The following is a 17,499-nucleotide window of genomic DNA, read 5'->3' on the forward strand; positions in this document are numbered from 1 at the left end:
GATCTTCACATGTAAAGGGTCACTATTAATTCAGCAGTAAACACTTCTCATCACTCTCCTTTTCCATCTGTATTACACACACACACACACACACACACACACACACACGCACAAACACCTACACACACACATAAAGACAAACAAACATACACACAGATGCAAACACAAATTCACACATTCATGTATACAAACTTAACACACACACTATATGTATATATATACACACACACACACACACACTTTCCTCTTCCATTTTTATCACGCACCCACTTACAACACACTCTCCTTTTCCATCTTCATCACACACTCACAAACACACTTGCACACATACACTTTTACAAACACACACACTCATTCTTACAAACACGAACTCACACACACACTTGCAAATACACACACACACACAAACACACTAGCACACAAACTCACACACACCCACACATTCTTACAATCTACAATCACACACACTTATACACTCAATCATACAAACACACACACACACACACTTACAACACACTCTCCTTTTCTATTTGTATCACACTGTGAGAAGGTGAATTTCCTCCCTTCTCACTGGAGCAAGAAAAGGGCCTTTGGCCCTTTAAGACACTGACTCCCCCACCGTAATGGTTGGTTCCATGTTCCCCTACAACAATGGATGAGTCCAAGGATAATTGATTGGACTAATTTAGCCAAGTGGCCTGTGTATTTAAAGGGTGCCTGATGAGAAGACTAGGAGAGAGACTTGCCAAGAGAGACACGACACGACACGACACGACACGACACGACACGACACGACACGACACGACACGACACGACACGACACGACACGACACGACTACAGGCTACAGACCTTTGGGGAGAAACAAATGTACTGCTTTCCCTGTATAACGGAGTGGTGTGAAACAGTACATGTCTAGATGCGTGGACACTTTTAGCTTCGTTTTGTTCCCTTGTTTTGTAGGCTTTGTTTTGTGTGCCTTTTCTGTGTGCCTTGTCTCTGTACCGTGTTTGTGTGCCTTGTATTGTGCTTAGTGTGTGTAGGGATTTGTTTTCGATGGCCAGGTAATGTACTTAGTTTCAGGTGAGTCTCTGTGCCTAGATTGGGACCTGGCTTGGGCCGAACAGGTGCCTGTGATTGGACCTTAGGACAAGCAGGTGCCCAGGGTACAGAGTACTGCAATACCTGTGAGTACGGCCGGTATGTGTGTGTTGTATGTTTGGGCACATGTCTCGGGCTGCTGGAGCCCTTTGTAAATAAATGTATGTATATATATATATTTTATGACCACCACCATCCCGTGTGCGGTTCTTCCACACTTCATCACCCAGTCCAGTCGCCACATCCCCAAATAACGTGGGGTGACTGTCCGGTCCTTCACACACACACACACACACACACACACACACACACACACACTTGCACACACACACACATACTTACAAACACACACACTTACACATACACAAACGCAAACTCACGCACACACTCTCCTTATCCATCTTCATCACACCCACACACACACAGAAACACCCTTACACCCCCCCCCCCACCCCCACACACACACACACTAACAACACTCTCCTTATCCATCTTCATCACACCCACACACACACAGAAACACCCTTACACCCCCCCCCCCACCCCACACACACACACACTAACAACACTCTCCTTTTCCATCTTTATCACACACTTGCACTTGCACCACCCCCCCCCACACAAACTCACACACACAAAGACTCTTCCAAAGCTGCTTTAAGCTTTACATTAGATTTAAATTTAAATTTTCATTTTCAAAATGTTGTTTTCATTGTCTGCTATATTAAGTGCTAATGGAAGTGCCAACAGTAAACTGAGATGAAACATGTTTTTTCTCCTTCTCTCTACAGCCTGACATACTGCAGTATTACAGAGGAAGGCTTTAGTTCTCTTGCATCAGCACTGAGATCAAACCCCTCACACATGAGAGTGCTGGGGCTGTATGGGAATAACGCAGGAGACTCAGGAGTGAAGCATCTTTCTTCTCTTCTGGAGAATCCCAACTGTAAAGTGGAGATACTAGAGTGAGTATCACAAGACCAAATACTGAGTTGCTATCAGTGAATTTGACAGTGATGGTGAACTGTCATTCTCTTCACATGTAAAGGTTCACTATTAATTCAGCAGTAAACACTTTTTATCACTCTCCTTTTCCATCTTTATTACACACACACACACACACTTACAAGCACACACACACACCTACACATAAAGACAAACAAACATACACACTTCCAAACACACAGATGCAAACACAAATACACACATTCATGTATACAAACTTAACACAGACTATATGCATATATATACTGTATATATATATATATATATATACATACACACACACACACACACACACACACATACTTCTTCCATTTTTATCACACACACAGACACACTTACAACACACTCTCCTTTTTGCATCTTCATCACACACTCACAAACACACTTGCACACATGCACTTTTACAAACACACACACTTATACACAGACACACACATTTACAAACACACACTCATTCTTACAAACATACACTCACACACATACTCGCAAATACACACACACACACACACACACACACAAACACTTACAACACATTCTCCTCATCCATCTTCATCACACACACACACACACACACTCTTACAAACACACACACAGACGTTTACAACACACTCTCCTTTTCCATCTTTATCACACACACACTTGCACACCCCCCCACACACACACACACACTCTTTCAAACATACACACACATCCACACACACTTAAAAAACACATGCACAAAAACTGAGGTTAGTGGATGCTGTCACATTTTCTTCAATCAACATACATTAGCTGCATTCTTCTCTTTTGGAGGATCCCCAAATGTAAACTGGCCTAATTGGGCAGTAGCTTGTTCTGTTTCCTATCCTTTGTTATTCTCTATGGAAGTCTAGTTAAGTCTTTTGAACGACTTAAAGGTGCTTTCTATGTGCAATGAATCCAGAGTGACAGATTCATCCCCTGTCCCCTTCTAAAGCTGCTTTAAGCTTTACATTAGATTTAAATTTCAGTTTTCATTTTCAAAATGTTGTTTTCATTGTTACCTCTCTCTCTCCCTCTCTCTCTCTCTCTCTCTCTCTTCATATGTGAATACACAATAAAAGTCCTCAAATTGTGACTATTAAGTCACTGTCTGCTATATTAAGTGCTAATGGAAGTGCCAACAGTAAACTAAGATGAAACATGTTTTTTTCTCCTTCTCTCTACAGCCTGGGAGAATGCAGTATTACAGAGGAAGGCTTCAGCTCTCTTGCATCAGCACTGAGATCAAACCCCTCACACATGAGACAGCTGTGGCTGAATGGGAGTAAAGCAGGAGACTCGGGAGTGAAGCATCTTTCTTCTCTTCTGGAGGATCCCAACTGTAAACTGGAGAAACTAGGGTGAGTATCACAAGACCAAATACTGAGTTTCTATCAGTGAATTTGACAGTGATAGTGAACTGTCATGATCTTCACATGTAAAGGGTCACTATTAATTCAGCAGTAAACACTTCTCATCACTCTCCTTTTCCATCTGTATTACACACACACACACACACACACACACACACACACGCACAAACACCTACACACACACATAAAGACAAACAAACATACACACAGATGCAAACACAAATACACACATTCATGTATACAAACTTAACACACACACTATATGTATATATACACACACACACACACACACACACACACACACACACACACACACACACACACCCACACACTTTCCTCTTCCATTTTTATCACACACCCACTTACAACACACTCTCCTTTTCCATCTTCATCACACACTCACAAACACACTTGCACACATGCACTTTTACAAACACACACACTTATACACACACACACACACACACACACATTTACAAACACACACACTCATTATTACAAACAGAAACTCACACACACACTTGCAAATACACACACACACACGCACACACTTACAACACATTCTCCTTTGCCATCTTTATCACACACACACAAACACACTTGCACACAAGCTCACACACACCCACACATTCTTACAATCTCACACACACTTATACACTCAATCATACAAACACACACACACATACACTTACAACACACTCTCCTTATCCATCTTCACCACACACACACAGAAACACCCCCCCCCACACACACACACAAACTCAAACACACACAAACACACTTGCACACAAACTCACACACACCCACACATTCTTACAATCACACACACTTATACGCTCAATCATACAAACACACACACACACACACACACACACACACACACACACACACACACACACACAGACACACACATACTTACAACACATTCTCCTTTTCCATCTTTATCACACACACAAACACACTTGCACACACACTCTCCTTACCCATCTTCACCACACTCACACACAAACACCCTTCAACCCCCCCCCCCCCCCCACACACACACACAGACACTTGCAACACACACTCCTTTTCCATCTTTATCACTCACACACACACACTCGCACCCCCCCCCCACACACACACACACTCTTTCACACACACACACACTTAAAAAACACATGCACAGTCACAACACACTCTACTTTCCATCCTTATTACACACCCACACACACACACACACACACACACACACACTTACACTTACAACACACTCTCCTTTTCCATCTTTATCACATACAAACGCACTTACAGACACTAGGGGCCTCTGGGTTGGAACCATGCCAAGTGTTCTAGGGGCCTCTGTTTGGAACCCTGCCAAGTGTTCTAGGGGCCTCTGGGTTGGAACCATGCCAAGTGTTCTAGGGGCCTCTGGTTGGAACCCTGCCAAGTACAGTATAAGGGGGTTGTCTGGCTTTCAGGCCCTCAGTGTAGTTATTTCTCACTCACTCCGTGCCTAGCCTTATATTTACACACAGAATGAGCATTCTAACCTATGTTATGGTAGCACAGTGGTTTTGATAGCTTGATACCATGAATATCCAAGTGATTATACTGAGTGGGAGTGTTCTACTTTTACTGATTATTACATAGATTGTTAATTATACACACATGTTATTATACGTTGGTTAATGAGTTTTTCTGTTCACATATTTTCCACCACAATACAAAAGTGGTAATACAGCATTTGCATTGCAATGAGCATGAAGGGAAAATATGGATGTAGTTGTCCCTCTATTACTGCTGTATATGGAAGTCATGGGCCATCAATGAGACAAAGTGACCCAAAAATGCCACATCTGATCTGTAGCAGATACTTTCATCCAAAGTGACTTACAATAGCATCTTGCATTGCCCAGGAGCTGAACCCAGGTCAGCTATTTACAACAACACTAACCACTGTACCACTGACACCTTTTATCACACATTTCACACACACTGATACATTTACCACTCAAAAGTGGTATCTTCAGTGTTGTGACAGACAAACCAATAGATCAAAAAGGTTTGGTCTTGGTGTCATGATAACTGCTTGGCTTGAAATATTTGTGGAATATGGGGGATTTTAGGGGTGGATAAGATGTACTAAAGATTTCTCTCTAAAAATTCAAGTCAAGGTAGAATGCTGCTGAGTAGAATGTGAAGTTCATTAAAACAATCAGGCTAAATTCAGTGGACACCACGGATCAGGATTTGGGCTGCAGGAGACTTCTAGTGGTAGTCTCATGTATTGTTGTTTCACTTACTGTACTGGGAAAGAAAAGTGTCTGCAACTGTACTATAGTATACCACAGAAACTTTAGCATAGAGCTGTCTTGAGGCATATTCACTGAATTTGATTTGGATTACAATATGTACTGTATGTTTTTCTTTTCTTTTGCAATGCAACACTTAACTATGCAAAACTAGAGGATACAGCAAAACATTACATTTGCATTTTGTAATGTATCAAGTTGTTTGTTGTTTTTAGTTCACTGTACATTGAGTGATGACGTAGTTTAATGGGAGAGAGCATATGCTCTAGTTATGGCAGTGGGTGAAGTATGAAGTGTTTTGGTGGTTGGAGTGCATTTTGCACCAAAGGTTAACTGATGTTCTCTGGTGTGTGTCTGTAAAGCTGTCAGGGACTTCAGGTGACACAGAGACGTGTGGAAGATGGAGTTTTATTGGGAACAGCCAAAGCCAGGGGAACAGTGGAAAAACGGGACAAACACAAAAGTAAAGCAGGATTTCAAACGACACAGAAGATAGGGAGTCAAAACTCCAAAGCTCAGAAGTATCTTGGGAAAACCAAAAGGCAAACCAGGAGTAAACAGGAACTAATACAGGACCAATAAGCACAGGAGGAAATGCAAACGGATAGGAAGACCTGGAAGTGGGAGTCGGGGCAGATATGGAAACGGAGTGAGTCGTGGGGATTGTAGTCCTTAGTGATACGAGGCCAGACAAGGGAGTGAGCAGTTTCTTTAGTGGTGGAGGGAGTGACAGGTGCAGGTAATCCACCAATCAGGAGATTGGGAAGGTGACTGAGGCAGGTGTGTTGAGTCAGGAGGGGGCGTGGCAGGAGCAGGGCTCAGCGCTGGCGTGACAAGCACACTGTGTGGAGAGTTTGGAAAAAGTGGACATGGTATTGAGACAAGTGTGGAAATGATTGGACAAACCACTTCTTATAACACTCCCTTCCCATCTTTAACACACACACACACACACACACACACACACACACACACACACACACACACACACACTATTAGTGTAAAGGAAACAAATTGACAGTAACATTTTATTATCTAAAAGGAAACAGAATATGTGTCCTTTTCTCTCTACTGTCTGTCAGGCTAAACTAAAGTGAGTATCACAAGACCAAGTACTGATTGTTGACAGGGAATTTACATGTTCCCTCACACACACACACACACACACACATTTCACATAATTTTGAAACCCAAAGGCATTAACTGTATTACACTCACATACTGTACTTTGTACATTTCTACTCTACCCTTTCAGAAATATGGATGTGGTTTATTTTGATGTCTTACATGTCCAGCATGCACAGAACACATGAGGTAATAACTGCTTCCCTCTTTGTCCTCATGTGTGTCCCTCAGCTGATCTAATGGAGCCTTTCCTTATTTTTCTCTACAGCCTGATGCTCTGCAGTATTACAGATAAAGGCCTCAGATCTTTACTATCAGCAGTGAGATCAAACCCATCAGCACTCAGAGAGCTTCATCTGAATGGGAATCAGCCCGGACCCTCAGCACTGCAGCTGTTCTCTGAACTTCAGAAAGATCCCAACTGTAAACATATCAACATATCTGGAGTCTCAGACAAACAATGTGTCATACAATAAATATTCCTCTACATTGTGTATAAAACAAATAATTCAATCTGATGTAAAACTGATTTCTCTTTAGTTACTTAAATGATTAGTGACATGTTGAAGTTACTGCATATATGATATATGATATATAGTAGTTGTCCAACAGCTCCTTTCCACTGTACCTGTCTGTGTTTAGGAATAAATTATGGGTACCACTTTACAATAAGGTTCCCTTTATAAAGGTTTATAAATGGTTTATAAATAGGTTATTAATTAGGTTGTAAACCCTTTGTAAGTCATTAATAAGCCATTATGAATGAGTTATAACACAGTTCTTAACACATCGATGCCGGCTCACTATTTGGTAAGATCCCCATTTTGGCAACCCACTGTCTATCCCTTAACTGGCTATACTAGCCCATTGCACACTCCCTACCATTCTTGTATCTGTTACTACCAGCACGTAGAGATTACCCCCGCACCGTGGGGGGGCCTCGCATGGGGGGGAGGGGCTTGCGTGCCCCCCCCCCCCCCCCACAAAAAAATTAAAAACAAATTTTAATTTGAATTACATGGGATGCACACTATGCCCGTATTGTCTTGTCTGTGTTTCCAGAGTTGATATTTTGGGCATATTCGATTAGTGTATAGTTCATTTGCATATTAACATTCATTTTCAAAGAAACTTGTAATACAAAAAAAATTACTTTTCATGGGTACTTTCATTGTGTAAAGTTTAATTTTGATAGGAGTAAAGGAAAAAATTACATTTTTGGAGTGTATTGTTGTCTGGCATTATTAGCACACTTCTCGGATTGATGAGAATTAAACATATTTCCTCAACTAGGATTTCTTAGGACTTTTAGTATGTTGTTCTGGACACCTCATAGAAATGATCTATGCTGGAAAAAAAATATTTTACAATTAGTCTGATCAATTAGTCTTTGTAAAACGCTACTTTGCCTGGACTAGTAGTCCTACATAGACAAGCTTGGAATCGTTGGATGCGGAATGGCCGATATTACTTCACAGAGTAATTTAGAGTTCCTATTTAGAGTTATTAAAAAAAAACGCGCTCCAGATGTCAGTTACTACAACTTCCTGTAGTCCTACATAGATGAGCTTGGAATCGTTGGATGCGGAATGGCTGATATTACCTCACAGAAATAGGCAGAAATTGTAGTCTGTAGGACCTTCCTAGTTACAGTTATTCAAGAAAAACCCGTTTTGAATGTCGTACAAAGACGAGCTTGGTACCGTTGGATGCGGAATAACCGTAACCCAAGGAAGACTTTTACATGCCACTCTAAATTAGTAAGATCTTAATACAAATGAAAATTCATTTCAGAGGTTTTTCTGATTCATCAACTCAACTTTACTGGTCAGAGTGAAGAACTCGAAAGCTATACTCTTCAAAATTTCAAAATCAGAAAAACAGTTTATTAACAATAAAAATATCCACATTTCTGAGGGCAAAATAAATAACACATATACATTTATAAACACAAGTCTACTCACACACTAAAAAAAGTCTTCACTGCAGTCCAACAATTCTATCTAGCTGGGGGATGGTCAGGGTGTGTATCCTTGACGATACGTCCCTGGAGAGTGTCAGTGTTGGTGTGTATCCTTGACGAAACATCCCTGGAGAGTGTCAGTGTGTGTGTGTATCCTTGACGATACGTCCCTGGAGAGTGTCAGTGTGTGTGTGTATCCTTGACGATACGTCCCTGGAGAGTGTCAGTGTGTGTGTGTGTATCCTTGACGATACGTCCCTGGAGAGTGTCAGTGTGTGTGTGTGTATCCTTGACGATACGTCCCTGGAGAGTGTCAGTGTGTGTGTGTATCCTTGACGATACGTCCCTGGGAGTCTTTGATGCGCATTCGGCCGCTGGCATAGTGTGTTGCCTGGCGACCGTCGGTATAAATGGTCTTCTGCGTGCCGTCCGTGTACACACGCCTGCGCCACTCTGCTGTGTGCTCCTCCCGCTCACCGCTCACGAACACCACCTCTCGCACACCCTTCTCCCTACACACACACACACACACACACACACCTCACACACACACACACACACACACACACCTCACACACACACACACACTCACACGCACACACACACACACCACACACACACTCACACACACACACACACACACACACACAGTATGCACATCTCATTATGAACAGAACATCTCAGAATGTGTACACACACACACACACACACACACACACACACACACAATGCGCATCACACAATGTGTACACACACAGAGTCTATATCTCAGAATGCGCATGTACACACACACACACACACACACACACACAGACACACAGACACAATGCACATCTCATTATGAACAGAACATCTCAGAATGTGTGTACACACGTACACACACACACACACACACACACACACACACACAGTATGCACATGTCATTATGAACAGAACATCTCAGAATGTGTACACACACACACAATGCGCATCACACAAGCAAACACTCTGCACTTTGGGGCTGCAATTGGATTTGTCCTGGGTAATGGGGCTATAAGATCGAGTTATTGGGGCTTTGAGATGGGGTTGAACACGTCTGCAAACACACACACGTGTTCAGGCGGATGGTGGTACCATCTGGTACAACGCTCTTGTAGGTACACCTGGAATTCGTCCATTGTGTTTGACTTTAATCAGTAACGTACGTATGGTTGAACCGGAAACCTACGCAAAACTAACTAAAACAAAAGCCACGTCTTCCCAGATGTCTCTCTCTCCACTGGCGTTGCCAGGCATACACCTCCTCTCTCACCTGCGGCATCGCCTGGAGCACACCGTCTCATTTGTCTCATTCGTCCAAGGGTGTAGACCCACTCTTTTTGTCCCCTCACAACGAAAGAGAACAGACAAAGCTCTCACTTTTGTCTAGATCTCTCGTTAGCCAAACACGGACCGCTAACGTAGACAAAGTAAGTTTGACGTAAGCAGCTAACTAGATACCTGCTAGCTAACCCTGCAACGGGAACGAAGCACGGCAACCGAAATCGCGAAGACCTGCAACAGAACGACCGATCAAATCCTCCAACCTAAACTGCACTGTAACACAGACAACATCACAGCAAGGACAACTTTCTCCATCTACGGACATCTTCATCCCTCTACAGACATCATCATCTCTTCTCTGCCTCATCAACGTCGGATCCGCCAGCACAACCCTTTTCCAAAGGACTGGTATATTCTCATTAACTGGGCATTTAGCTATCGTAGCTTATTCACAACCGGGCTAAGCATAGGACTGTTTACATATGCCATTGTTCATGTATTTCATCTGTTTTGTTTACTGAACGTAACTGTTTATATATTTTCATGGTTAGTTGGTAGTTGGCTTCGCCACACCATCTAAGGCATGGGTCGGGGACCTGTAGCTCGCGAGCCACCACTGGCTCTTTTGCTGACTGTTATGTACGAAGCAGAATGGGCTTCGTTTATGGTGACCATTGTTGGGCAAGTTACTTAATAAAAGTAATCAGGTAAAGTTACTGATTACGTTCTCTAAATTGTAATCAGATTACTTTACTGATTGCTTGCTCTATAAAGTAATCGGATTACTGATTACTTTCAGTTACTTTCCAAAAACAAAAAAAAGATCATCCCTTACCTGAATCATAGAAGTGCTGATCTAGGATCAGTTTTGCATCTTTGAATAGACACAAGACAATCTGATCCTATACCAGCACTCTAGGCACATCTTGACCCGATGACATAAACAGGAAGGGTTAAAAAGCAGACTGTACATAGCAATCTATTTTTACCATAATGTCCCAACCATTGCACCCAAGCCAAATTAATAGAAATGTGAATATAACAAGCAATTTTGTAATGCACCAGTACACTATAGGATTAGTGACATATCAAACAGAGTCAGTTATCTAGATTGTCATTTAATTTTCAAATATGAAATTACAAAAAGAAAATAATGGGAGTATTTCCATCTTCCGAAACATCCGTGGTCACTCTTATCGCCTGCCATCATGTTTATTAGCCTACTACTCGCGTGACCCCACATTCACAGCAGTTCCCACCAACGGTTTACAAAGTAACACCATGGAAACTGAGGTGAATATGGGGTCACGGCCGCGCGTGAGCATATCAATCGAATGAAAGGGAGCAGGTAGGCACGTAAAAAGTAACTGAAGTAACTGCTTTTTTATTCGGTCAGTAACTGTAATCGGATTACCGAAAACTCAAAGGTAATCCTTTACATTACTGAGTTACTGGATAAAGTAATCTGATTACAGTAATCGGTTACTTTGTAATCAGTTACTCCCAACACTGATGGTGACCACCAGGTGGCACCTCTGTCCTGTATAAATTCACGTTCCCAATAAACCAGACTAGCTAAGTTGTAGAACAAGCTACAAGGTTTCGTGTCCCTCTCTGTGTGTATGTGGATGATTGCATCTAGTTAAAACATACAGGGAACATGACATAAATTGGCGACGAGGTGCGTAGTTCTAAAGACGGAACAAAAGAACAACCAAGTTGGAAGCTAGCTAGTGGGCTATAGCCTGTAGCTGTTAAGAGGTGATGAGCCAATCTTCTTCCGAAGAATCTGTCATTGAAGTGCAATCCATTGAAAGCGGACGCATCATGGCTGGAATAATTGGAAATATGGATCCCTTTGATGATACCGGTGAGCAATGGGCAACGTATATTGAGCGTTTTGAACATTACATTCTGGCTAATGAGATCAGAACAGTGAAGAAAGTGCCGGTGTTGTTTAGTGTGATGGGACCTAAAACTTATGGATTACTACGCAGTTTGGTGGCTCCTGACAAGCCTGGGGAGATGGATTATGGACGTGTTGTGGACGTGTTGCAAGCCCATTTCGCTCCAAAACCGCTCGTGATAGCGGAAAGATTCCGTTTCCACAAGCGAAATCAGGGGGAAGAGGAAACCGTTGCACAGTATGTTGCAGTACTGAAAAGACTTTCTGAGTATTGTGAGTTCGGTGCTTATCTAGAAGACGCACTACGGGACAGATTTGTCTGTGGACTAAAGAGTGAAACAGTGCAGAAGCGTCTTTTGACTGAGAAGGATCTCACTTTTCACAAAGCAGTGGAGTATGCTGTGTCGGCAGAGACAGCCACGCGCGACGTGCAGCAATTAAGTGGTTCACTTAAAGTGCATGCAATGATTTCCCAAAAAGGTGACCAATGCCGCCGCTGCGGGAAAATGAACCATAGGGATGAAGACTGCTGGTACAAAGATTGTGACTGTTACCAGTGTGGGAAGAAAGGCCATACCAAGCGCATGTGTAAGGGTAAAGCCAGAAGCAGCCAAGCCAGAAGCAGCCAAGACAGAGAATGGAAACAGAAAGGTAATACAATTAAGCGCAGTGTTAAAGATAGAAAGAAGAGAATTCATCAGGTTGATGCTAGAAATGTTAGTGAAAGTGATGAGACTAAATCTGACACTGACTCTGAGTTGGGACTGTATTCCTTGTCTGAAAAGGGGAAATATTCCAGAATCTCTGTGCTGCCTAGAGTAAATGGAAAGAAAATGGAAATGGAATTGGATACTGGGGCTGCTGTGTCTTTAATTTCTTTGAGTCAGTATAGAAGCAAATTGAGTCAATTGCCTCTGCAACCCACTGAGATTATGCTTAAGACATACACTGGAGAGCCATTGGCACCAGAAGGGGTCATCAAAGTACAAGTCAAATTAAATAAGCAGTGTGCTGATTTGCCCTTGTACGTAGTGAAAGTTGATGCACCTCCACTGTTTGGTAGAGAGTGGCTAAGGGTTATTAAACTGAACTGGAAAGACTTAAAGACTGTGCATGCCATTGAGCGAAGAGAGAAAGACAACTTAAAGACGGTGTTAAAGAGACACTCAGCTGTTTTCTCTACAGAGTTAGGCACAATGAAACAGATTAAAGCCACACTGACTGTTAGACCTAACAGTGTACCCAAATTCTGCCCCCCACGTAATGTGCCCTATGCTCTTCGACCTCGGGTGGAGGCCGAGCTGAAGCGCCTAACTGAGCTTGGGGTGATCTCACCATTGGAGAATAGTGAGTGGGCCACACCTGTGGTGCCTGTAATCAAGAAGGATGGCACAGTGAGACTGTGTGGCGATTTCAAGGTCACCCTCAACCAAGCTCTCTGCGTGGATAGATATCCAATACCACGCATTGAAGACATTTTTGCCTCTCTAGCAGGAGGGCAACACTTCAGTAAGTTAGACTTATCGAATGCCTATCTACAGATGGAGGTAGAAGAGAAGTGTAGGAAGCTGCTGACTATCTCCACACAAAAAGGGCTATTCCGTTTTAATCGCTTGCCCTTTGGCGTAGCGTCATCACCTGGCTTGTTCCAAAAGGCTATGGACCAAGTACTGCTCGGACTGCCTTACACACACTGTTACCTGGACGACATCCTCATCAGTGGTCCTGATGAACAGACTCACCTCAAAGCGCTGGATTCAGTCCTGGGCAGGCTAGAGGAGTATGGCCTGCATCTCAAACAAGAGAAGTGTCTGTTTTTCCAGGAGTCTGTGGAATACTTGGGCCACATCATTGACGCGTCTGGGCTCCACAAATCACCAGAGAAGGTACGTGCTATTGTGGAAGCACCAGCACCATGTGATGTCAGCCAGCTACGTTCTTTCCTAGGGATGCTGAACTATTATGGACGTTTCATTCCTGATCTAGCCACTGTCCTAAAACCACTGAATGAACTGCTTAACAAAGGGAAGCAATGGCAGTGGACAGTAGACTGTGAGTCAGCTTTCCAGAAAGCAAAAGCACTTCTAGTATCACAGGAAGTATTGACTCACTACAATCCTGAGCTGCCCCTTCGCCTTGCATGCGATGCTTCACCATATGGGGTCGGAGCTGTGCTCTCGCACGCTATGCCTGATGGAGAGGAACGACCTATAGCGTATGCTTCACGAACACTCAGCAAGGCAGAACAAAACTATGCTCAGTTAGAGAGGGAAGCGCTAGCGATAGTCTTTGGAGTTCGCACGTTCCATCAGTACCTCTATGGTAACAAGTTTACCCTACTCACTGACCATTGCCCGCTGACCTCCATCTTAAGTCCAGTGAAAAGTACGCCGTCAATGGCTGCAGCCCGAATGCAGCGCTGGGCACTGCTCCTATCAGCGCATGAGTATACCATCCAATACCGGAAAGGTGCACTACATGCAAATGCAGATGGACTTTCACGCTTACCACTCTCCCACACACATAAAGAGAAGCTAGGCGCAGTAGAGGTGTTCTACACATCTCAGTTGGACACACTACCAGTCAGTAACACCGAGATCAAACGTGACACCCTGTCTGACCCCACCTTGTCTCGGGTCCAAGAAATTGTCTCAACTGGTCGTTTTCCAGCTGCAAAGGACACATGCGAAGAGCTGTCGCCCTATCTGTTGTGCCGGCATGATCTCACCATACAACAGGGATGCCTCATGTGGGGTATGAGAGTGATTGTGCCACCTAAACTGCGCCCCCGGGTTCTGAAAGAGCTCCACACAGCACATCCAGGTGTAGTGAGGATGAAGAGCTTGGCACGCAGTTATGTGTGGTGGCCCGGCATCGACTCTCAAATTGAGCTTCACACTAAATCCTGCCCCCCGTGTCAGAGCGTACAAAAAGCACCTGGGCTAGTACCTCTACACCCTTGGATGTGGCCATCCAGTCCTTGGGAAAGGATACATGTGGACTTTGCGGGTCCTTTTGAAGGACATATGTACCTGATCACTGTGGACGCCCATTCCAAGTGTCCTGAGGTGCATATCATGGACAGCACTACAGCCAGCAAGACCATTCAAGTGCTCAGGGGCCTTTTTAGTCGCCATGGAATGCCGCACATCCTTGTGAGCGACAACGGACCTCAGTTCTGCTCTGAAGAATTCAGTGCATTTTTGAAGTCCAATGGAGTCAAACACATCCGCTCAGCGCCGTATCATCCTGCTACCAATGGCTTGGCCGAGCGTTTTGTGCGCACATTCAAACAGGCTTTAAAATCATCCAAAGGCACCGGAAAGGTGCAACAACGCCTTGACACGTTCCTGCTGGCATATCGCAACATCCCCCACACCACAACAACTGAAACACCAGCCATGTTGTTCCTTGGACGCAGGCTGCGTTCTCGTCTGGATTTCCTGAAACCCAGTGTTGCTGGAACAGTGCACAGATCACAGGATGCCCAACAACAACGCCACCACCAACACTCAAAGGACAGGCAGTTTGCTGTTGCTGATCCAGTCCTTGTGCGTGACTATAGGAAGGGGGAGGAGAAGTGGACACAGGGTACTGTTGTGGAAAAGACAGGCCCAGTGTCGTACAGGGTAAATGTGGGAGTACCAGGGGTATGGAAACGCCATGTGGATCAGATGCTGACACGCCCCGATCCAGAGCTGCAGCAGACTGCAGTGAACCTTTCTCTACCAGAGGACCTATCCCAGAGTGATATCTGCACCACACCTCACTCTAATACACCTCACCCACAAGAGCCTGACGATCGAGTTCCTCAGCACACAGAATCTCCACAAACACACCAGTCCACTGCACCACCACAGACTGGTGTAACTGCAGTAACAGAGACAGTAAGACGCTATCCTGTGAGGATCACTCAACCACCCGTATGTTACGGTACTGAGTGAACACATTGTATAATTAATATAACGCTGTAAGACTGTGTGAGTTCTGAGACATATTGTTTCCAGTATAATAGGACATCCCCATCATTATTATTTGAGCTGTAATCTTTTCTGTTGTGTTAAAGAAAATATCCTTTGTGTTTATTGACAACATATCTTAGCGGGGAGGAAATGTTATGTACGAAGCAGAATGTGCTTCGTTTATGGTGACCACCAGGTGGCACCTCTGTCCTGTATAAATTCACATTCCCAATAACGTGTAATCAAGGGATCAGCCTAGGCCTAGTAGAAGGCTAAAATAACAGTCAATACTACCTATATTAAAATGACAAGGCTTCGTGGCAAATACGTAGGTCTATCTGAGTGATTTAATTTAACTTTCCACCTCACTTGACTCCGTAACCATAGCCTGCACAATATTATTACATTCGCGGCTGGTTGCCATGCCAATATCAAACAAAATCACAGATTTCCCTACATTTCCGTCAACGAGAAAATTATTAAAGTTGATAGGCTAGAGAAAAATGTCAAAAAGGAAAAAAACGTATAATGCATCCCTGGTGTTTCTATTGCCGATTTTGAAATGGAGGTTGCCGACCTGACCTCGTCTGACATCTGGGTGGGCAAGTTCAAATCACTGAACGATCAGCCGGAAAGGAATCGCACGTCAGCGAGCACAGCTTTAAGAACTAGTAGAAAATGTATTAAAAAAAACTCTGTTGAATAAAAGTAACTGTTAGTTAAATATCCAAACGTTTTCTTGTAACCGTCTTTGTGTGGCTCTTCTGAGATAAAAAAATAAAATTGGTAAAAGTGGCTCTCCAGGCAAAAAAGGTGAAATGACTCCAATGACTTTCAACCTTGCTATTAATAAGGTAACTTTGGTTGTAGTTATTCAGTTAATCATTAATCAGAGTTCCAAATTGATAGTATAATATATTTTATGAGACTGATATATTTAACGAGACTGATTTGTGGATTATCTTTATTTTGACCACCGTGGAGGACCCTACACTTTGTGTGGCGCCCCCTAGGTGTTCAACTTAATTGATCTGCCTTTGTGTTGAATGGTTGATGCCTGTCCAATCGGGTGAGACTACCAACATATTGTTGCTGTTACAAGGACAGCACCAGTGTGTCTTGGTGGCCCTCGCAAAGACGGTATCACAATTTATACACAATTGCACCCACATTCACCCGGCTCCTGCTCACAGGGTAAGTTACCTACATAGTCTGGTACTCCCATGTGAGGCTGGTACCAATTTCACCTACAATACACACACCGAACATACCGAGACTGAATGGCCTTCCCTTCAACGCGTAGCAAACGCTGGACAAGGCTGGACAGTGGCGGAGTACTTGCCGTGCGTTGGCATGGTGACAGATGTCTGAGTGTGTGTGTGTGTGTGTGTAGATGTCTGAGGTGTGTGTGTGAGAGTGTGTGTGTAGATGTCTGAGGTGTGTGTGTGTGAGTGTGTGTGTGTGTGTGT

At 43.6% G+C, this 17,499-nt stretch overlaps 2 long non-coding RNA genes across 2 annotated transcripts; both read left to right on the forward strand.

Annotated features, from left to right (window-relative positions):
• Window positions 1-559: 559 nt before the first annotated feature.
• LOC122129518 lies at window positions 560-3,330 on the forward strand. The gene is made up of 3 exons (XR_006151787.1): window positions 560-1,185; window positions 1,891-2,064; window positions 3,292-3,330. It is a non-coding gene; the product is annotated as an uncharacterized LOC122129518 (long non-coding RNA).
• A 94-nt stretch (window positions 3,331-3,424) lies between these two features.
• Window positions 3,425-7,401, forward strand: LOC122129519. Its single transcript, XR_006151788.1, has 2 exons — window positions 3,425-3,465; window positions 7,165-7,401. It is a non-coding gene; the product is annotated as an uncharacterized LOC122129519 (long non-coding RNA).
• Window positions 7,402-17,499: the final 10,098 nt, after the last annotated feature.

Source organism: Clupea harengus, unplaced genomic scaffold, assembly GCF_900700415.2.
Source record: "Clupea harengus unplaced genomic scaffold, Ch_v2.0.2, whole genome shotgun sequence".
In the NCBI taxonomy this organism is placed as follows: Eukaryota; Metazoa; Chordata; class Actinopteri; order Clupeiformes; family Clupeidae; genus Clupea; species Clupea harengus.